Source organism: Moschus berezovskii, chromosome 21, assembly GCF_049115385.1.
Source record: "Moschus berezovskii isolate FMDL1 chromosome 21, NW_MosBer_1.0, whole genome shotgun sequence".
Classification (NCBI taxonomy): Eukaryota; Metazoa; Chordata; class Mammalia; order Artiodactyla; family Moschidae; genus Moschus; species Moschus berezovskii.
The window spans coordinates 27,346,817-27,370,392 of record NC_142480.1 but is presented as its reverse complement, the minus strand read 5'-3'; positions in this window follow the sequence as shown (position 1 = coordinate 27,370,392).

The following is a 23,576-nucleotide window of genomic DNA, read 5'->3' as shown; positions in this document are numbered from 1 at the left end:
CCAGTCTCCTCTGTGACCCCCCATGGGAGCTATTCTTGGGGCACCTGTACCCAGGCTGGTGGTCAGAAGGGCCTCTGGACCATCTGGTAATCCTCCCGGTCAGCCTTTCCTCTGTCTTCTCAGAATCACTCCAGACTTTTGTCTCCTGCCCCCAACTTCACCAAGAAATTGTTGATCTTAGGGTGAGAACTTCTCAGCTCCCACACCCAACCTTGCTGACCATCATTTGCACTCACTGCTTCCCCGTTCCTCAGGGGGAGATGTGTCCCTGCCCTGTCTGCAGTTAGTCTCCCCCTCCCTCTCCCTAGGGCACTTGCTCACTAATCCTCCCTGCTATATTTCCTGTGTCTTCAAACTTTTCTTTCTTTGTTGACTCTTTCCCTTAGGATACAAGTACCCTCAAAAGTCTCTCCCATTAAAATAAACAGACATGAGCAAAACCACACTCATCAAACAACAGTTCATTAGTCCTTGCCTCCCCCTGGCATCCTACCCTTCCTTGGTCGCCCCTGCCTCTGCTCAGCCTTTATACCATCATTCCCATCCTGCTCCTGCCCATTTGCAGTGGCCTGATGCCTGATTGCCAGACTTCATTATTTTATTTGCTAACAAATCTTTCTTCAGATACCAGGGATCTTCAGGAGTTAATTCTTTGTGGGGCAGCCCCTTCTGGGGTCAGAGTCCTCTCCGGATAAGTTGTCAGATTGTGGGTTGATAGTCTGTCTCTGACACCACCCAGTGGCCTGTTGTGACTATGGGTGGAGTAGGGGGGTGGCTGTGATCCTTGGCAGATACTCTCTGACTTTGGTCCAAGGTCTTTAGAAAACCATTGTGAGAGCAAGACAATCTGTCCTGAGAACTAGGCCCTTTGATTTTTAGAATGTTGACTTTAACTGGCATTGCATATTTTATCTCTTGCTGTGTTTCTTTTCTAACTTGAGAGTGATCTTTTTCTCCCTTTACATTTGAATTAGAAAATGCTGTGTGTGGGGGGCGGGGGAAGGGATTGGGGTAGGGAGTAATGGTGACATAACTGTAGCAAGCATTTCTGTTTATGTTAGTCAAAATGTGAAATATGAAAACTGAGGTGTTTAAATCTCTAATTTGTCCCCTACGAGAAAGAAAGGCTTTTGCAAGGTCATAGCACAGCTCAGAGGAGGCTAGGTGAAAGAATTTGGATACACACCAGAGTGCTTTACAAACCACCCTGGCCCCCCTGAGCTCTGGAATAGATCCTTGAAATGGGCCGGTGTGGTAGCCAAACATAGGGGTATTTGAAAATTCCTGCAGTGGGCTGCTCCAACTCACACCATGAGTAATTCAATAGATCTTCTGGAAGCCTTCCTGGGAGCAGACATCCCACTTCCCTGGGATAGGCTCTTTAGAATGAGCGAGGCTTAGCCACTTCTTCAGATTTGCTGTAAGGAGTTTCTTTTCTGTCCCACCAAGTCCAGTTCTCCAAAGATCGGAGATCCAGAAATAAGTCCTCCAAAACAGAGATCAGTGTCACTAGTTTGTCACCTGGAGTCTTACCTCAGAGCCTGATAAGACATGGATGTTTGCACTAGTAACTTGAAGGATGGGTTAAGGATATGAAGTGATCGAAAGTATTATGGTCATGGAATTAAGTGGTCTAAAACTCCATCTCTTTGCTTGTTTGTTTTTTAAATTAATTGCTCAGAAGCTAAGATTATGAACACAAGTGTTATTAGATATTATTTATTATGAAAAAAGATCAGACCTTTTTTCTCTTTATCTTGAACTAAAGTGAACAGATTTTCTTTTTCTTTGGATTTATTAAAGGTTGACTACTGAATCCATTATCTTCTTGTATGTTAAACAGTGATGGATTACCATCAGTAATTTAATTTTCTCCTCAATGACTGCTCACCTCTAGTATGCTGCTGCTGCTGCTAAGTCTCTTAGCAGTGTCTGACTCTGTGCGACCCCATAGAGGGCAGCCCACCAGGCTCCCCCATCCCTGGGATTCTCCAGGCGAGAACACTGGAGTGGGCTGCCATTTCCTTCTCCAGTGTATGAAAGTGAAAAGTGAAAGTGAAGTCGCTCAGTCGTGTCCGACTAGTAGCGACCCCATGGACTGCTGCCTACCAGGCTCCTCTGTCCATGGGATTTTCCAGGCAAGAGTACTGGAGTGGGGTGCCATTACCTTCTCCGCACCTCTAGTATACTACTCCTTAAACCTTGCTTCTTATGCTACTTGACCACGCCTATTTTTCTTCACAGGTGTGTAGAGTGATGACAGGGATGAATTCCCAGCCAGCTCAGTGAGGTATGCATGGGAGTCTTGGGAACTTCCCTCCTCATCTGACCAACCTGCTTTAACCACCTTTATCTCTACTATGTTTTCTTTGCCACTTACACCTAAAAATATTCTAGTCCAGCCTCCCTCCCCAACCAAGTCACCATTTGCTTATAAGGAATGCCTCACAGACAACACATTTATATTTTGGTAGCTTTGACTGGTAAAAACGCCCACACCTGTTGTCCTCTAATTCCTTCCATCGACCCTAGAAGGGAAACGTAGACTTTTTCTTTCTTCTAGAAATGTGAAGGCAGTTCTCATTTCTCTGTTTCCTCCTTCCCCTTCTTTTCTAGGCTGAACTGTCTTAGTTTCTGTGTTGTAGTCTTTTAGCCTCCCTGACTGCTTTCCTCTGAGCAGGAGGGCTACGTTTTTATTAACAAATGGTACACAGGACTGGACATCATCCACTGAGGAGTGAGGCAGGACTGTCATCCCATCTTATCTTTATACTGTACCTTTAAGATCACATTGGCTTATTTTCATTAATTGAACAGTAATTTATTAATTTCCTCCCATGTGGTAGACATTGTAGTAGATACCTAGGTGCTGGGAATATGTATAAATGCTCTCAGGGAGCAAACATGCTAGAAAAGAGGGAGAAAGGGAGAAAGTAAGCAAAAATAGGTAACTAATACTTTGGCCACCTCGTGTGACGAGTTGACTCACTGGAGAAGAGTCTTATGCTGGGAGGGATTGGGGGTGGGAGGAGACGGGGACGACAGAGAATGAGATGGCTGGATGGCATCACCGACTCGATGGATATGAGTTTGAGTGAACTCCGGGAGTTGGTGATGGACAGGGAGGCCTGGCGTGCTGTGATTCATGGGGTCGCGGAGAGTCGGACACGACTGAGCGACTGAACTGAACTGAAAAAGCAAGTATGCTGAGTGTTAGCCTAGAAGTACAGGGTGGTGTGTGTGTAAGTAGTTGGGGGACATTTCCTAACTGGAGGGTTAGGAAAGACCTCCGCAAGGAAGGACCATAAAGCAGGACCATAAAGCAATTGGACAGGAGATTAGGTGCAAGAGCGAGGGAGAGCTGGAGGAAGGAACGGAATGTACCAGGCAGAACAAAGAACATATGCAAAGGCCTCGAGGTGAGAAGCAGCTGAATGTAGCACCGTCTGAAGATGAGACTATAAAGAAGAGGAGGCAGGGATGAAGTAGGGGATATAGGGAGTGTCCACACTGTGGGTTCCTTAAAAGCTGATTATTCAACACAGGTTTGAGCACTCTTCTGGGCCCTAGAGTCATGCCAGTTAAGAAAACAGACCAAGAGAAAAATCCCTTCCCTCATAGTACATAGAGTTTAGTGGAATTAGGTTAAAAAACCTTATCAAAGAATTTAGATTTTACTCTAAGAGCAGGTGGAACCCACTGAAAGGGTTAAATGGAAGAGTAATGTGGTTAGAATTATGCTGTTTTAAAGTTAGGCATATGATTTCACCCACCGGGAGTACTTTTGACAATGAAAGTAATTATGAATAATTGTGATAGAACAATAGAACTTTGGCCGGTTCTAAAGATAGGCAAAAGCAAGAAAGATAGGCACCCTTTTAAAACATGGGCAAAAGACCAGAAAGAAGCAAGGCTGAAGGCAGAGACTGGCCATTGCAGGGCCCAGGGGAAAGATAGCCAGGCCTGGTACCGAGACGTTGAGAAGCACTTAGAGGGAAAGACCTGTTGTCCAAGACAGGCAAAGGACAAGAAATGCAGAGTGGCACCAAAAGCCTTCTTCCAGACTGATTAGGATTCAGAAACCAGTAACCATTTGCTCAGTTCATTGGATTTGTTACTGGTTTCCTGCTTTCCTGTTACCTTCTCTACATCTTGACCGACTAAGTCAGAGTTCTTGATGGAACCTATACAGGTATGTAGACCCATCTATTTTGTTTTTCTGAATTGTTTGTCCAGTAAAAAAATGTTTAAAAAACAAACAATTAAGGGATGATTAGCCTCATAAGACTTATTCATTATGGCCTCTTGATCCCAAGATTGCTGCTTCCTTTCAAGTGTTGACTTACAGTCAGTGTACCAAGTTAATCAGGGTTCTCCAAAGAAGTGCGTGCACGCACACACACATACATATATATATATGGATATTTCTTATAGGAATTGGCTCACACAGTTACAGAAACTGACAAGTCCCATGATCTGGTGTGTCTACAAGCAAGAGAATTAGCAAAGTTGGTGGTGTGACTCAGTCTAGATCCCCATGACTTGAGAACTGGGGAGTCAGTGGTGTAAGTGGCAGTTTCTGTCCCAATGTCCTAGAAACAGAAATGCTGATATCCGAGAGCAGGAGAAGATGAATGTCCCAGCTCAAGCAGAAAGAGCAAATTTGTCTTCCCCCTACCTTTCTGTTCTATTCAGTCCCTCAACAGATGAGATGGTGTCCACCCTTACTGGTATGGACAATCTTTTTTACTCGGTCTCCTGATTCAAATGCTAATAGCTTCCAGTCACACTCTCACAGGTATACCTGGCAAAAATGTTTTACTAGTTATCTAAGCATTTCTTAGCCAGTCAAGTTGACAAATAAAATTAACCACCATATGGTTAGTACACATATAAGGTTAAATTCTTTTCCAGGAGAACAATCCATTTTAAGTGCTGAATTTATCCTTTTAGTGGTTGACTTGTTCCAAATAGAAAACAGTAGTTCTCTTAGTTGTTCTTGGTCTTTTTCTTTAAGTGTGTAAGTTCCCTTTAAATCATAACTCCCTAGAGCAGCTTAACGTCAGGCCATTATATGACCATTATTTCTGAGCCAGTCTGTTTTCTTTCACTTTGGCCACAGAGTATGTGATGTATGGCATTTTCAGGACAGGGTCAGAAGTTGTGAAATACCGTTAACCATCAGGAGAGGACCTACTAAAAGACTGAAGAACTGTGGATGAATCAGCACAAACCAGAAATTGCTGTTAGAGAAGCAGCTTGGTTCTTACCGTCAGAGAAGCCTCTCTTTCATGCAGAAGGAGGGGACTTTCTTGGTCCCTGACCACCCTAACTTTGTAACTTATAAAGACAATACTATTGATCTGGGGGTGATGTTCTAGGTTCTTAGGAAGAATATTTATCAAAATTGTTGCTGAACATGCTTGATGTGCAGAATGCTGTTTAAATGCTTAATTATCAGAAGTGAATCCAAATAATGACTGAGTTTGATTCCCTGTGAATTAGAACTGCTGTTCCCGATGAATGACCATTAGTAGAGTTTTCCAGTGTCTCCAATTGCACAGTTCTGAGACTTAGCCATAAATAACTTACTGATTGATTGAGGAGGAAACCAGGGGCCCTGTTAGTGTTGGTGAAATGGTAGGTTCCTGAAAAAAATCTTTTACTTTACTATTAAATGATGGGTGGAAAGGAGGATAGTCTCTTAAAGCTAAAAGATATTATTCTTATAAAGGCTCTCAAAATGTAGACAAACAAGTAAGTGGTTAAAGATCTGTTTGGGATTTGCATTTTCTAGGTTCACTGGCATGCAGAGACTGGGGTAGGTTTTAGTACTGGAGGGACCTGCTTTATTCTTTGTATGTTCCATTCCATGATTGCATCTCCTTTCCTTGTGCAAGAGGAAGAAGAGTGACTCATGATGACTCCTGGTTTTAATTTCAGTGAATTCCTGAAGGTGCAAACTGAGTCAACAAATCGTCTCATTTAGCTTCACTCTGGCTTATTTCTTTTGAGGGGAGATATTTGCTAGTTTAGATAGTAATTTGAGAAGTAGATTATATATTAAACTGTGGCAAGAGAACTCCAGAAACTTGAAAATTAACTAAGCACTAGAAGTAAATGCTCATCTTGTTTTCTGTGACCTAAAAGATGTCCCTAAGCTAGACACATGAGCCACAATCACTGCCTCTCCTTCCCTCCTGTCAACACAGAGTTTATGAAGCACTGACTTTATCCCTGGCACTATCCTATGTCCTGGGGATATAGAATGTACCTTTCACCCCATGTTGTTGCCTCTCATCAAAGAGGAGACCAACAAACAAATTGCCGTACAGGAGGATGCATGTGGTCCTGAGGAGGCCAGCATGCTGAGAAAGTGGCTAACAGGCTGGAAGTTGGGAGGCTTGTTATGCAATCAAAACTGTGAGCATTTTGTAAAAGCTGTTTGTTAAGTTAACATTTTTCTTTTGTTTTTGTTGGGTCCTTTGTGGATTTCTCTTGACTGTAGAGGAGTTATGAGTCACTGTTGAAGATTTTTGTGAAGAAATACATCATTTATTGCTAGGCAGAGGAGGAGCTATTATAATTCAGTGAACCTTGGAGCAATGCAAATTTAGTGGATCAGAAACAGTGTTTGTAATGGGTATGAAGTACTGCTGCTGCTGCTAGTAAGTTGCTTCAGTCGTGTCTGACTCTGTGCGACCTCATAGACGGCAGCCCACCAGGCTCCCCCATCCTTGGGATTCTCCAGGCAAGAACATTGGAGTGGGTTGCCATTTCCTTCTCCAATGCAGGAAAGTGAAAAATGAAAGTGAGGTCGCTCAGTCATGACCAACTCTTAGTGACCCCATGGATTGAAGCCTACCAGGCTCCTCTGTCCATGGGATTTTCCAGACAAGAGTACTGGAGTGGGTTGCCATTGCCTTCTCTGATGAAGTACTAATCACCCAAATCAAATGCCATCACAATGAACCTGGAAAGAGTCGCTTTTTTCCCAACTGGAGTAAAACTTCTTCATATTAAATGTATTTGTTAAAAATAGCATTTTTGGTTTTTGGACACTGGAGACAAAGTAGAGTGTCAAGACTCAGCTTTTTGGAATCAAACATTTACTTGTTCAGTTGACAAGAATTTTCCTGAACAAGTGGAAGGAGCAGTTAGAAATGCCCCAAACAAGATTTTGTGTATTTCACGGCTGTTTCTCATGAGAATACAGAATGATGAGAGGGAAGTGTAATGAGAGGTTAAAGTGTTATTGCTGATTGTTGCCTGTTAAGTTTTAGGGGAAGATGAATGTTAGATGCAAGCTTTGGTAAAAATTCTGAGGGACTTTTCAGTGTTTCAGTGTCTAATGGTTCTATTTCTTTATAATGCAGAATTTCATTTTAAAACTTAAGAGATTTTTGTTGTTAGCACTTTTAGAAACAGCCCAAACATCAGCTAGTCATAAGTGACCTTCTCCTCTCTTACATGTTGATGTAAAAATCTTTATAGGAAGAAAAAACTCTTACTCCTTAATTATAGAAAATAGACTTGAAATGTGTGCAACCCATTTGGATTAAGATAGAACAGCTATACAGCCTGGTATCATAATTATCCGTTGTTAAAGATGAGGGGTGATGAAAACAACTGTTACATGGAACAGAGGACATAAAGATTGCTTCTGAATGAGGTGAAAGGCTGAGAGATAGCAACTTAAAACTCTGTGTAAGAAATAGCACACTTAATCTGGTGCACAATTTAACTCAGAGACATGTTTTGATGGCCTAGAATGTGTCCACACTATTCTGAGTATTGTGTTTACAAGAATTGAGAGACATAGTCCATCAAGAAGCTCCTAGTAAGTAGTCCAATGGTTAAGACTCTGTACTTCCAATACAGGGGGTACGGGTTTGATGCCTGGTTGGGGAACTAAGATCCCACCTGCCATGTTGTGCAGCCAAAATCAGTATTAGAAAAAGTTTTTAGTATAAGCAGGAAAAACTAACAGTAACTTATTGATACAGCAATAGTTATGGTTGGGGAACTAAGATTCCACCTGCCATGTGGTGCAGCCAAAATCATTATTAGAAAAAGTTTTTAGTATAAGCAGGAAAAACTAACAGTAACTTATTGATACAGCGATAGTTATGGTTGGGGAACTAAGATTCCACCTGCCATGTGGTGCAGCCAAAATCATTATTAGAAAAAGTTTTTAGTACAAGCAGGAAAAACTAACAGTAACTTATTGATACAGCGATAGTGCTCAGGAGGTCATCTAAGAGGGGATGCTGCTTCTGAGAACAGTTAGACATTTGCTAGATAGAGAAATAATGGAAGAATCTTCTAGACAAAGAGAAAAGGATGGTAAAACTTTGGCCATATAAGAGTCTACAAGGTATTAAGGCATTTGACTCATTTGGTTAAAGCATAGGGTCTGTACATGAGAGTTGAACTATAAAGAAGGCAGAGCTCAGTAGAACTGATGCTTTTGAACTGTGGTGCTGGAGAAGATGTTTAACAGTCCCTTGGACAGCAAGGATTTCAAACCAGTCAATCTTAAAGGAAAGCAGCCCTAAATATTCATTGGAAGGACTGCTGCTGAAGCTGAAACTCCAATCCTTTGGTCAGCTTATATGAAGAGCCGACTCATTGGAAAAGACCCTGATGGTGGGAATGACTGAGGGCAAAAGAAGAAGGGGTGACAGAAGATGAGATGATTGGATGGTATCACCAACTCAATGGACATGAGTTTGAGCAAATTCCAGGAGATAGTGAAGAACAGGGAAGCCTGGCATGCTGCAGTCCTTGGGGTTGCAAAGAGTCGGAACTGACTTAGCAACTAAACAACAAAACAACAAAATAGGGTATAAATTCAGGGGGAAGAATGGGAGCCAGACTGTGATGGGCCCACCTAAGATGTTTGAATGCTTTCCTCTAGATGACAGGGAGCCAGCATGGTCCTCCACCCACCAGCATTTTATTATGAACAGTTTCAAAACATATAGCAAAGCCGAAAGAATTCTCCATGAACACTTGTACAACTATCATTCAGTTTGTGTTTTACTATAAACATTTTATTATACTTGTTTAATCACCAGTATATCCAACCATCCATTCCTTTGTAATCCACCAATCCGTTTTATTTTTTTGCCTTTCAAAACAAATCACAGATCTCAGAACATTACTCTTTAAATATTTCAACATGAATATCATTACCTGGAATTTATTGTTTAAACCATTTAATGTAAAATCATAATCTTCATGGATTTTAAATGAAAATAAGAGAATCAATTTTATATTTAGAAAATATAATGTGAGGAACCTATTCAAATAGGGAAACAAATTAGAAACTTGCTTCAAAAATCTAAGTGAGAGATGCTAAGAATGTGATGAAAGCCTGCAGTAGGAATGGAGAAGTGAAGTAAAGTGAAAGTTGCTTAGTCATGTCCAGCTCTTTGCGACTCCACAGACTGTACAGTCCATGGAATTCTCCAGGCCAGAATATTGGAATGGGTTGCCTTTCCCTTCTCCAGAGGATCTTCCCAACCCAGGAATTGAACTGGGGTCTCTTGCATTGCAGGTAGATTCTTTACCAATTGAGCTATCAGGGAAATCCCAGGAATGGAGAGGTACCAGTTAATTCAAGAACCATCCCAGAAGTAGAGTCAATGAATCAGATGACAAGCTGAATGTAGGGAGGGGATCAGTGGAGAACAAAGGCAGGATGGTGGGAGTATAAAAAGGGAGGGATGAATCCAAGGCTTTCTATTCTGGACAACTGGACGTTTGATGATGTGATATGCAATACAGAGGGGGAAAGAAGTTTGGAAATAGAGCAAAAAATAAGTTGAGGCCATCTCTTAAGGAAAGCATTCAGAGTAAGCAGAGAATAGGGGTTAAGGGAACCACTCTGGGGAAAGCCAGTGTTTAAGGAACAAGAGGGAAATGCTGAACCAACATGGGAGGCACAGAGGAATAGTCAAAAGACTAGAAATTTAAAATGCTCAGCTGGTCAATTTGAAATGCTCCATGTCTTCTACACAAGCCCACACTCTTCCAGAGCTTCCCTTCAAGCCTTTGATAGACAGACAGACAGACAGACAAAGGTTTATTATGTGTTTACTATGTTCTGGAGTTCATAAGTGGTTTGTAAGTCAGGGACTCTTTGAATCCTTGTAACAACCCTATTTTATAGATGAGGGAAAAAAGGGAACTTAGGGATAGAAATGTCAAGTAATTCGCTGAATGTTTTGCAGTTAGTAAGTGGCAGAGCCAGTTTTGAACTGAAGTCATTCAGATTTGTCTTATTGTGATGGCCAAGGAAAGAGGGAAATTCCAGGAAAATATACTCCGAGCGGTCACAGTCCTTCATGATCTGAACCCTAACCTACATTTCCAACTTTGTCTTCTAATTACTCTTTACTTACTTGAGATTGGTCAATTTGAAATGCTCCATGTCTTCTACACAAGCTCATACTCTTCCAGGGCTTCCCAAAGTGTTTTGTGGGCCACTAGTTTCATGAGATATTCTGTGAAAAATAGTATCCTGTGGTCAGACAAGTCTGAGAAATGCTGCCAGCTCAATTCTCTTGGAAATTTGTGATGTATTTTAGTCCATCTAAGGAGTGAACTCTGGGAGTTGGTGATGGACAGGGAGGCCTGGCGTGCTGTGATTCATGGGGTCGCAAAGAGTCAGACACGACTGAGCAACTGAACTGAACTGAACTGAAGGGGTATTGGGAAGTGCCACAGTAAAGACCCTATTCTAAATTTGTCTGTCAAATGTCTCCCAGACGTAGTTGAACTTATTTGACCTTGGGACCCATCCCTCTTTTACTTGTAGAAAATCTGTAAACTCCCCTCATAACTAGAATTCTGCAACACTCCTAGTGAACCTCGACTTGACTTTTCCTCAGGTGATTTTAAGTGAGATACATGGCATAGCTTTATTTGCTCTCACTCTTCTTGGCCATGGGACACATTCTCTCCTGGACCATCATTATTTGTGCCTTGCTTTCCTCCCAGTGCCCGGGTCTTACATGGGACCTAGCTCGGTGCCTCTCTTACAGTCGTTGTTTCATCTATTTGTGCATAAGTAAAATGAATAGACGGAGAAGGCGATGGCAAGCCACTCCAGTCCTCTTGCCTAGAAAATCGCATGGACAGAGGAGCCTGGTGGGCTGAGTCCATGGGGTCGCTACTAGTTGGACACGACTGAGCGACTTCACTTTCACTTTCACACATTGGAGAAGGAAATGGCAACCCACTCCAGTGTTCTTGCCCGGAGAATCCCAGGCACCGCGGAGCCTGGTCGGCTGCCGTCTGTGGGGTCGCACAGAGTCGGACACGACTGAAGCGACTTAGCAGCAGCAGCAACAGCAAAATGAATAGAACACAGAGGAAATTCGTACTTTTTCTTTTGAAATGAAACTTTTCTCTTAAAAGGACTTTTCTGTTTCAAAATGTAGATGTAAATTTAGACTCAAACCAGGCTTTTCTTTGAGAATAAGAAGAATGTATGTTTCCAGTTTTAATTTTCTTTTGAACTGTTTGCTCTTGGGGTCAGTTGATGAATAAACTTAGGAAAGTAACATTTTGGTCACTTCTCTTTTACATGTTTAACAGGATATACCATGAGGTCTTGGAAACATCACTGTTCTTGAGCAGTATCTGGTCTTATTATATCATTTAAAGCCAGACTTGGATTTGTTAGCTAAATCAGTGCATACTTATATCTTTGAACTTCCTTACCAGTTTGTTGTAATTATTTCTCTTGCTTATTCTGACTTATGGTTGGAGGTAGTCCCACTGGTTTCATTATTTCATTTGTGAATCCTTATATAGAACTTAATCAAATGTGAGGTTGTGTCTGATCTTCCTCTCCTTTGGAATTGTATAACACATTCAGCTATGCCCTCCTCTGTTTTCCCCATGGAGAAAGAGGAGAGCCTTCTCTGATTCCCTCCCACTCTCTTTCCTGCATCATGCAGCTCATGACTCCCACGTGTGGGTGTCCTATAGAAGTGTGTGTGTGTTTGTCTATGAAAGAGAGAGAGTGTGTGTGTACAGGGCAGGGGAGTCATGTGGAGGGAGTCAGGGCAGTCATGAACACAGGCAGTCTTGGGAGCATGGAGATCCCTAGGAAAGGCCTGAGCATTAGGGTAAAAATGACTGCTTTCCTCCTCCACATTAACCACACCTGCATGCAAGTTTTGTTTATTCCTTAGCTGGATGTCCTACCTCTGAATCTGGACACCAGTGAGTTTAGAGGGCTCTGTAGGAGTTTTATTAGCTCACGTGCTTGTTTCCAAGCCCCTGATTAATCATAATTATTGCTTTAGAATGAGTCAGGGATTTTTTTATGGAGAAGACAAACCCTCCTTGAAATATATTTTTATTTTCAGAGTCTCTTTAATGCCACAAAGTGTTTAGTGTTTTGAATTTTGCTTATGTGAATGTGGTGATGGTACATTAATAATCATCCTTCAGAGAAACAACAGGCCTGGTGGCCACTTACACAGAAAGTTCAAAGTTTATTATAGTAAATGATTTGAAATTTAAGAGAGTAAGAGAGACCTAAGAATCAGATCTGGCTATGTATAATAGAAGAACATTGTGCTATCAAGAATAAGTCTCATCATTTTCCATAGTGACATTATGGTATGAAGTTAAAATGGCAATATTTTACATGGTGTGACAAAATTGTATTGTCATGGCCACCATATCATCAAGAGAGAAAATTAACATTTAGCTTCACTGTTCATAAATAATACTGAAATGTTTAGAGCAAGCATTAGAATTTTTTAAGAATGAACAACTAGTATGATGTCATCAAAATGGAAAGTGTTGCAAAGGGAAGAAAACCCTTTTGGCTGAATGCACAGCGGATACTGATGGTATTCATTAAGCATGAAACAATAAGAGGAACAAAATTTTCAACTCCGTCCCTTCCCTTATGAAATATCTTCTGTGTTTTCAGGCTCCCTTTGAAGTCAGTATATGATCTTTGCTTTAATCCATTTTTAAAGCTTCCTTTGATGTCAGTGGGAGCTCATGCCTGAAAGAGAGGAAAGTGTCTGAGGATTGGATGCCTGCTGGGGAAGAGGGACCAGCCTAATCATCACTGGAAAATAACATTTATTGATTGTCCTCATGTGCACGGTCCATTAGACTCCACACTAAAGTGACTTTTATACTGGTTTGATTCATTTCTAGTATTACATAGAAGATGATCCAAACCAGTTACTTCTTTTTAGGGCAGGGGTTTTTATTTCAAATCATTGGAAAAAATGAGTATTTTAAATGGAAATAATTATTTTGTCTTGACATTCTCACAAACCCTGTTTCACCTAAGTGAATTTTGCAAATAGCTGAAACTAGTAATTGTCTAATAGAGTAATTCTTTCAAGGACAATGGAAGAGTATAGGATTATTTTCTCCAGTATGAAATTACTTGACTTTAAAAAAATTCTCATTAAACACTTTGGAGCAAAGTAAAAGTAATTTATTTCTCATTCTTCCTGCCTCTTCCTTTATACTGCCACTTGTCCTCTGTATATCTGTTTCTATTCTGCTTTCTTACTTTACACAGAGTTACCTGAAGAAGGGGCCAGAGGTCTGAGGCATCAGTATACCTTTCCTACAGGGTGAAATATTAAGATGGTCCCTTATTTCATTTCCTTTTTCTCTCCCCTTGTCTTGTCCTGTTCTTCATTTTCTATCTACTCTCCTAGGACCACCTACTTCTTTTCCTTTCCGTTGGGGCCCACCCTCATGATGTCAGCCCCACCTGTGAACAGAGGGCCTCCATCAATATCTGCCCCCGTACTTTGGTTGCAGGTTCGAGCTCTGCATCTCTGTTTGGATCCTGACTTGGATTCCTCTTGGGGCCTCAAACTCAATATTTCAAAGGTGAGCTCAGCAACTCTTGTCAAGATCCTCCTTTTTAAGTACTGCAAATGGTATCACCTTCCAGCTAGCCTCCACCTAGCCTGAAAATCTGTGAATTGCCCTTGACAATGATGTCTCCTCCCTATCATACCACCTGTAGTCATTTAGCAAATCCTGTCATGTCTACCTCGGAAACTCAGGATCTGCTCCTTCTCCACTCCTCTCTGCCACTACTCATCTAGTCCCTCTTCCCACCTTGCCAGTGGCCACAAGTGCCTTCTCTCTGGTCACTTTGTCACACAAACTTGTCTTCACAAGGTTGCAACTTTCCTTCCTACAATTTGATGCTGGCCATGTCATTCTCAAACTTAAGAGCACTCCCCACCCCTTTGCCTCTGCTGAGCATGTGAAGTCTTCTGTAATCTGACCTAACTCTCCAGCTTCTTTTCTATGTAGTAAGCCCATGGCTCCTGCCACTGAAAATGCTCCCTGATTCATTTGGCAAGTGTCTGCATATCCTTTAAGACCAGTTGGAGTGTCTTTTCTCCAAAGCCTTCTCCAGTGTCTTCAGGCAGTCCTTTGCCCCATTTTTGGGGTTCCCACACTCTTCTTTTAAAGAGACATTTTTGATGGTCTGTTTTAAAATTCTGAAAGAGATGGGAATACCAGACCACCTGACCTGCCTCTTGAAAAACCTGGATGCAGGTCAGGAAGCCACAGTTAGAACTGGACGTGGAACAACAGACTCGTTCCAAATAGGAAAAGGAGTACGTCAAGGTTGTATATTGTCACCCTGCTTATTTAACTTATATGCAGAGTACATCATGAGGAACGCTGGGCTGGAAGAAGCACAAGCTGGAATCAAGATTGCCGGGAGAAATATCAATCACCTCAGATATGCAGATGACACCACCCTTATGGCAGAAAGTGAAGAGGAACTCAAAAGCCTCTTGATGAAAGTGAAAGAGGAGAGTGAAAAGGTTGGCTTGAAGCTCAACATTCAGAAAACAAAGATCATGGCATCTGGTCCCATCACTTCATGGGAAATAGATGGAAAAACAGTGGAAACAGTGTCAGACTTTATTTTTTTGGGCACCAAAATCACTGCGGATGCTGACTGCAGCCATGAAATTAAAAGACGCTTACTCCTTGGAAGGAAAGTTATGACCAACCTAGATAGCATATTAAAAAGCAGAGACATTACTTTGCCAACCAAGGTCCGTCTAGTCAAGGCTATGGTTTTTCCCGTGGTCATGTATGGATGTGAGAGTTGGACTGTGAAGAAAGCTGATCGCTGAAGAATTGATGCTTTTGAACTGTGGTGCTGGAGAAGACTCTGGAGAGTCCCTTGGACTGCAAGGAGATCCAACCAGTCCATTCTGAAGGAGATCAATCCTGGGTGTTCATTGGAAGGACTGATGCTAAAGCTGAAACTGCAATACTTTGGCCACCTCATGCGACGAGTTGACTCACTGGAAAAGGCTCTGACCCTGGGAGGGATTGGGGGCGGGTGGAGAAGGGGATGACAGAGAATGAGATGGCTGGATGGCATCACTGACTCGATGGACATGAGTTTGAGTGAACTCCGGGAGTTGGTGATGGACAGGGAGGCCTGGAGTGCTGTGATTCATGGGGTTGCACAGAGTCGGACACGACTGAGTGACTGAACTGAACTGAACTGATACCAGAAAGAAAGCTCCTGGAGAGTGCAGTTTATAATTTGTTTCTCTCTCAATCCTCATCCCAGGGCCTACCTCAAATAAGATACAAACTAACAAATATTTGATGAGTGATGATTTTGAGAAGTCTTTTTCACTTACATTTAGGCTTGAAGTTGTATTCTGTTATTGAAGATGCTGGTTCAGACATTAAAATAATAAAACATTTTAACAGATTCTCCCTTCAAGAGGCATATGTTAGAAAATATTTAAGATTTTTTGTCTCTCTGAAGAGAATACAATGCCTATACACTGAGGCTAGTCTAGCAGAAGGACAGAAAGTTCCATCTGTAGGAATGTCCTTAAACTCTTGCATCCTCTGCTGCTAGAGTCCTTGTTACCAGAGGAATGTAAGCCCCTGTCCTTAAAACCACACTAATCAGGTACAGGGAACAGCCATCTGCTTCAGAGCTTTCATTCTCAAGATTTCTGAGATGATTTCGGCTCAGAGCCTCTAATTAAAATTTTTTCTTGGAGTTTTCAGCAAGATCTATAAATCAAACATATAAATCCTCAAAGTCTTATTTTATTTTTTAAGTCTTTATTGAATTTATTACAATATCACTTCTATTTTATGTTTTGGTTTTTTGGTAGTGTGGCATGTAGGATCTTAGCTCCCCAACCAGGAATAGAACCCACAGCCCCCTGCATTGGAAGCCAAAGTCTTAACCACTGGACCACCATGGAAGTTCCAAAGTCTTATTTTAAAAAATGATAACACAGTAGGAGAAACATCCAGCCAAAGTACATAATTTATGGTAAAAATGGGAAACCTTTTTCTTTTAAAGAAAAAATCAGTGGAAAATATCAGTAAGATGCCCATACATGGAGAAGCTTGGTTTTAATTTCAGTGAAGTTTCTGAGCAATGGTAGAGACAGAAAATTGTCTGTTTAACTAATTTCAAAGTTGAATGAGAGCATCTGACTATTAAATTCATAAAATAACAGTCAGTTTCAGCTTCATTATTTGGGCAATTAAAGGAGAAGGGAGTAAAGTAAGTGTTATCTGGAGGCAGAGAAGCGGGTGGGGTGAGGAGTCGGAGGCAGAGCACAGCTTGCCTTAAAGGAAAGGCTGGGAGGGCAGAGCGAGCCCACGAGAAGAGGAAGTTGTTCCCATATTCCCTCCATAACCTTTGTCTTCGAGGTCTCTGCTTTCATCGGCCCTGCTTCCTTTCTAACTTACCTCATCTGGCTGAAACCCTCCTCCAACGGCATGTCTACTCGAGACACTTCAGGTTCTTCTCTCGCTTTCTCATCAGTCTGCCTCCCCAGCCTCTGCCTCCAGACCTCACCTGCTCAGGGTCCAGGGTCCCACTTGCTGTGGGATATCATCTCCTCCCTTTCTTTCCCTGGAAGGATGAAACTTCTACCTGCTAATCTGTAGCTCAGCAGAGTCCTAACTTACTATTGGTGTGTGATTTAACCCTCTTGGCCTCAGTATGCTCATCTGTGGAAAGAACGTTAGCAACGCATGCCTGTCAGGATTGTGAGTTGCCCAGCAGGTCCTCAACAAGCCTTCATTTCCCTTCCCTTCTGTTTTTTGCTGCTGTTCCCACTGACTCACTTCCACCCTGCTGATACCAGTGCTCTTCCAGTCTTCTCAGCATCTAAGCCATCTGCTGGAAATTTGCCTCTGGAATTCCGCCTGGAGTCCATGCCTGTGTCTGAGAGTAGGGTTTCAGAGGGAGGCTCTGCGGTGCAGACCTCTCTGCAGCAGCTGCAGAATCAGACATCGCAGGTTCAGCTCCTTGTCCCACCATGTGCTCCTGAGTGAGCTTCAGGTAGGTTGCATATTCTCTTGGTGGGCTAGTTTCCTCATTTATAATTTGGGAGTAATAATTATTTGTGCTTCTAGGGTCACTGAAAAGATTAGATGAGAAGTGTTGACTGCGATACCCAACACATTGTAAGTGCTCAGTAAATGTTAGAGGTAACCTCAAATTAGAAAACTGACTGAGTGCCTTGTGACCAGGGTTTCCCCAGTAGCTTAGTTGGTGAAGAATCTGCCTGGAGAAAGGAATAGCAACCCACTCCAGTATTCTTTGGCCTGATGTCCTCAATACTCCAGCTTCATTATCTCATCTCAGAAGGAAAGCATGATTCAGTGCCAGGAAAGCATGATTCAGGATTCAAGTGCCAGTTACCGGGGCACATCCAGAGCAGGCCCTTGATAGATGCTGGGGTTCACTGTCTGTGGAGGAGGCGGGTGTGGGGGTGTGCACCAGCTTTGTTTTGCAGGGGAAGGAAGCTGTATCAGCAGGCAAGGATGCAATGACTTGGATGTGGCTCCCTGAAATGGGATAGCTGGTGGCAGCAGGCAGAGAAGAGCGGGCCAGCAAAGGGTGCTGCTGCCATCACCTGAACGCTTTTGGTATTTCTACTGGCCTCACCCTCTTGCTGCCAGCTTGGGAGTTATCAGAACCCTGAAGCCCCTGCTTAAAAAAAAATAAATTGCCTTAGAAAGATCATGCACCATTCCGAGATAGAATTTTGAGATTCTACTCAGGAGGGTAGAGTTCAGGTTTGTTTTTTTTTTTCCCCAGTAAAGAGTAGAGAGAGAAGCTGAAGATGAAACTACTTTCACAGATGAGAAAACTATTTAGGTGTATAAAACCAAAATTGTCCTAAAGCAACTTTAAAAAATATGTTATTTCACTGTCAAAAATAATATTATGTCACATTCTGGTCAGGAGAGCAGACCTATGTGTTTGTGAGTGTGTGTGTGTGTGTGTGTGTGTGTATACAAAAGCATACTGTGTCATTTCCTATTCTAGTCTGAAAAAAGTAGATGAATTATCTTTCAAGGGCCTGTATTATTTTCTAAAATCACTATAGTATCTGAAACTTGTAATTTATCAACTATTCTGAGGCTGAGACGGAATATCTGAATTTGGCCAGTTCCAGAAAATCCAGTATCCTTGCCTGGTGACAGTATAGTGGACTTTTACAGCATGGGACATTTAAAATATACAGATTCATCCAGTAACTTGTGGAAAGGAGTTTAAATATTGTGACTCATCCTACATGCTGAATTACCCAAAAAGCCTAGGCTTGTCTGGAGAACTCCCTTAGGATGGGACACATGCTCTTGCTTTTCCTGAGTTGATCTCGGTTCCCCTGGGTGCCCCAGGGTGGAGCATCTTCCTGAGCTGAGGGTAATTCTGGGTTTAAACATGGCTCCTAAGTGCAAGCCAACTTTGTCATCTCTTGCTTAACCCAAGAAAGAGTCGGTTGTTCCTACCTTGGAGAAAAGTATTTTTGAGGGGCCAAATGTCAATCTCTAATATGGTGCTTTCTTAATGGATTTTTGAGGATGATTTTCAAAGTGAGTTTTTCCTGGATTTAAGCCCTGGTGAAACACAGCTCCTCATTCTGCCACCAGCTGCCTCTCCTTACCTGCCTTGCTACACTCCCTCCCCCAACTCATACTTTCTACGTTGGCCATTGTGCATGTAAGTGATTAGGGATAGCCTGTAGAAAGGCTGGCTCCTGACCAGCAAGTAACTTGTAACCATGTTAACCGGTGTAACGTGTAACCAGCAAGTAACCAGTGCTGGCCACTGGTAACATGATGTGCATTGCTGGGATTAGGAGCACCTGCCCAGGAGTGAGCACACTGCACACTGAAGGCTTGGGGAAACAGTGTGAAGGAGCAAAATCCCTTAACTTGTGACACTGGACTCTAGCACATGAGGAATCTGGTCATTTTGTCCCATCTTGCTAGATTAGTGTGAGGTGGGCTTTCTTTTCAGACTCGGTTAATTCTCTCAATACCAGGGCAATAGGTGGAGGATGAGATGGTTGGATGGCATCACCGACTCAATAGGCATGAGTTTGAGTAAACTCTGGGAGATGGTGAAGGACAGGGAAGCCTGGCGTGCTGTAGTCCATGGGGTCACAAAGAGTTGGACCCAACTGAGTGACTGAACAACAAGGTTGAATCTCTAGGGTACAGATTCTGTGTCTTGCATTGCCCTAATATGCTGAGTATTCAGGTTATTTTTAATACTACTAGATAAATTCTCATGGGGGAGTAGGAGATAAAACCAGGGACATTGTGATGTTGTCATCTCATGTTTTGTTACTGTTGCTTAGTGATTCAGGGAGGAAAGAAGCAAGGGACAGCTGAAAATGGCTACCTGTGAGAAGCCAAGTGCATGATCAGTCTCTCAGTTGTGTCTGACTCTTTGTGGCTCTATGGAATGTAGCCCACCAGGATTCTCCAGGCAAGAATACTAGAGTGGGTGGCTATGCCCTCCTCCAGGGGTCTTTCCAACCCAAGGATCGAACCCACATCGCCTGCGTCTCCTGCATTGGCAAGTGGATTCTTTACCACTGAGCCACCTGGGAAGCCCAGTGTAAACCATAGGAACATAGAATTTTGGTAATGGAGGAGGCCTCAACCCTACTTCTCAAGTTTTAGAGCGGTGAAACAATTTAAGGTCAGAATACCAGGCAGAGCTAGGACTAGAACTTCACGTTTCCAGCCCCCTGGCTCGTGTTCCTTATTATGTTACAATGTCTCTGATGAACTGGTTTAATAGGAACTGGTTTGGCCTGTTTTGTGGTAGCGCAGCCTCGCCCTTTAATGAGCTCCCTGTAAGGGGGAGAACAAAGCCCACATTGTTCTTCTTGTTTTGGTTTTAGGGGGCATGACTGTCACTGGCAAAGTGCCATTTGTGCCTAAACTCTGAAAACATTGTGTGCTTGGGTGTGCAGGGCATGGGGACAGATTAGAATGAGGTGCATTATGATGGGTGAGGGATGGTGATGCTAACAATGAAAGCTGCAAATGCAAAAATTGATTCCGTTTCATGGTAATGGATGCTTAATGGAATTAATGGGGGTTTTATGCATATTTCCTGCTTTGATCTGTTTGGCATTAGGCAAATCTACAAGGAGTAAATTTGAAATGAGACAGAGCTCCAGACTGCTTTCTTGGTGCTTCACCTTTCTAGAAGGAAAGGAGTTCTTTCCCTTTATCTTTTGATGACATTTGAGTGGAATGGTTTGAATGGAAATTTTATTTTACTAAGATGATGATTTTTTTTTTTTTACTTGCTGTTGGTGGCCTCTGATTTATAAGTGTCACATTTGCTACAGTGTGGCATGTGCCACACCCAGTGGAAATAATCTTGTTTAGGCACCAGTGTGTAGAGGACTGCTTTCCTACCCCCAGCCTGGGTACAGGATCTATAGTTGTTCTCTGGGACCAACTCTTCACAGATATTTATCCTCTGTTCTCAGATTCTTTACTGCGAACTTTGTTGATGCAGCTAAAGTGTGAAGGACCCTAGATTGCTAACTGTTAATTTAAAGCGAATGGCAGATACCATGCAGCATCATTCTCATATTGATCTCTAGTACCTCCTGATTAGGAGGTTGGCAAAACTCCTCGATTGAAGTATCTCTGCCCTTGTCTTATTCACATCTTCTTCTCTGATGATGTCTTGCTCTTGGGTCTACAGCTTTTCCTTCTCTGCATTTCTTACATATTTCTATAGACATATGTGAAAATGCAGCATATTAAGAAGTTTAGTTTCCTCGAAAGTATTTCCTTTGGAAACAGCTCCTCCTTGACCTTTGGGCAATTGAGAGAGCAGCTGTGTGGTCCACCTAGACTCCAGTTGGGAGGCAAGCAACTTTGCCACGGATTCAGACCCAAAGCCTCCACTGCTACACAGGACTCACCGCCTCTCTTGGCTGCAACCAGCAAGTGTGCACATCCTGCTGGTGGGAGTCACCTGATAGGGGTGGAGATTACTCTTAACCATTTTCTGGATGAGCTGAATCAGCATAAATGAGTATTCATACATGAACGATTTCATCATGAATCTTATGCCTGAATATAGCTCAGCAAATTTGCTAGCTTTCTAATTGTCAGCTGTGTTGCTCTGCTCATGCCATCTGTGAGTGCACAAAAGGGGAAGAGAGAAGGGAGGAGAGGAAAACAGGAGAAGCACAGGGAGTGGGCAGGATGAGGGCAAGAGGGTGGGCCAGAGAAAAGATTGAGAGAGAGAATATTTACTTGAAGGTTTCACCCTCCGCTGGATTGTATTCATATATGATTTGGGAATTGGCTCCATATTTCACCAATGTCCCTGAAAAGGAAGATGATACATTTCAACTGCATTTTCAAAGACAGAAATATATATGCTAGACTTTCAGATACAAAGGAAGAGTTCGGCTGTATTCCAGGATGTCATTAAAGAGCAGAATATATCTCTAAAATTCTAGCGTCAGAGCTGGAAAAGATCTCAATTTAGCTTTTCATTTCCCAGAATCAGAAACTGAAGTATAATGATGCTAAGTGACTTTGCCAGAGCTCACCAGCTGATCAGAGACAGAGCAGGCACCAGATACAATTCTCCAGATTTGTACTCTGAGGGCTTTCTGCTGCACCCCAGACATCATGCATGCATCAAATGCCAGAAAACTAAACATACTGGAGAAACTGGAGGGAAAAAAAAAAGGATTGGTTGGAATTGAGTTGGAAGTGAAGATGGGAGAGGCTGACCTATTCTTCAGTAGAAACAAGACTGAGGTCAAGATTTTGAGGGAGGGGCTCCCTCAGGCAGCCTGCAATGGAGCAGAGTAGAATCTTAGTCTTAGAGCAATCTGATGAAAAGAACGTCTTCTGCAGAGAATAGATCTTTGTGGTGACCTTGGGGTCGCGGAGAGTCGGACACGACTGAGCGGCTGAACTGACTGACTGAACTGGGAGTGGTAAGTGTACATGGCTGATAATCCATCATATCCTGACTTATCTGGCTAATTGGAGAGAAAGAAACAAAAGACTGGAACAGACATGTCACAAAAGAAAATACAGAGATAGCAAATAAGCATATGAAAAGATGCCCAACTTCATGTGTAATCAAGAAACTGCAAATTAAAGCAGTGTGGTGCTGGAGAAGACTCTTGAGAGTCCCTTGGACTGCAAGGAGATCCAACCAGTCCATTCTAAAGGAGATCAATCCTGGGTGTTCATTGGAAGGACTGATGCTAAAGCTGAAACTCCAATACTTTGGCCACCTCATAAAATGAGATGACTCACTGGAAAAGACTCTGATGCTGGGAAGGATTGGGGGCAGGAAGAGAAGGGGACGACAGAGAATGAGATGGCTGGATGGCATCACCGACTCGATGGACATGAGTTTGAGTGAACTCCGGGAGTTGGTGATGGACAGGGAGGCCTGGTGTGCTGTGATTCATGGGGTCGCGGAGAGTCCAACACGACTGAGCGACTGAACTGGACTGAACTGAAGATACCACTACTTGACTGTTAGAATGGTCAAAATCCAGAATGCTGACATCACTAAATACTGATGAAGATACGGAGAAACTGGAACTCTCAGTTATTACTGGTGGGAATGCAAAATGGTTTCCAACAGCCATGTTGGAAAACAGTTTGACAGTTTGTTAGAAAACTAAACTTATTTTTACCATATAATCCAGCAATTGGCTTCTTGATATTTACTCAAAAGAGCTGACAACTTATAGCCACACAAAATCTAGCATGTGGATGTATATAGCAGCTTTATTAATAAGTGCCAAAACTTGGAAGCAACCAAGATGTCTTTTAGTAGCTAAATGGAAACATAAATTGTGATATGTACAGACAGTGGATTATTTAGTACTAAACAGAAATGAGCTATCAAGTCATGTAAAAATATGAAGAACCTTAAATGCATATGACTAAGTGAAATAAGCCAATCCTGAAAGGTTACATACTATATGGTTCTAACTATATGACATTCTAGAAAAGGCAAAATTAAAGGATCATTGGTCGCCAAGGGTTAGTGGGGACGGAGGTATGCATAAGTGGAGCACAGAGGATTATTAGGACAGTGAAACTATACTGTATGATAGTGTAATGGTGGATACGTGCCATTATCCACCATTATACAACAACATGCTGTTATACATTTTTCAAGCCTGTATAGAATGTTTATGATCAAGAGTAAAGCCTAATGTAAACTTTGGACT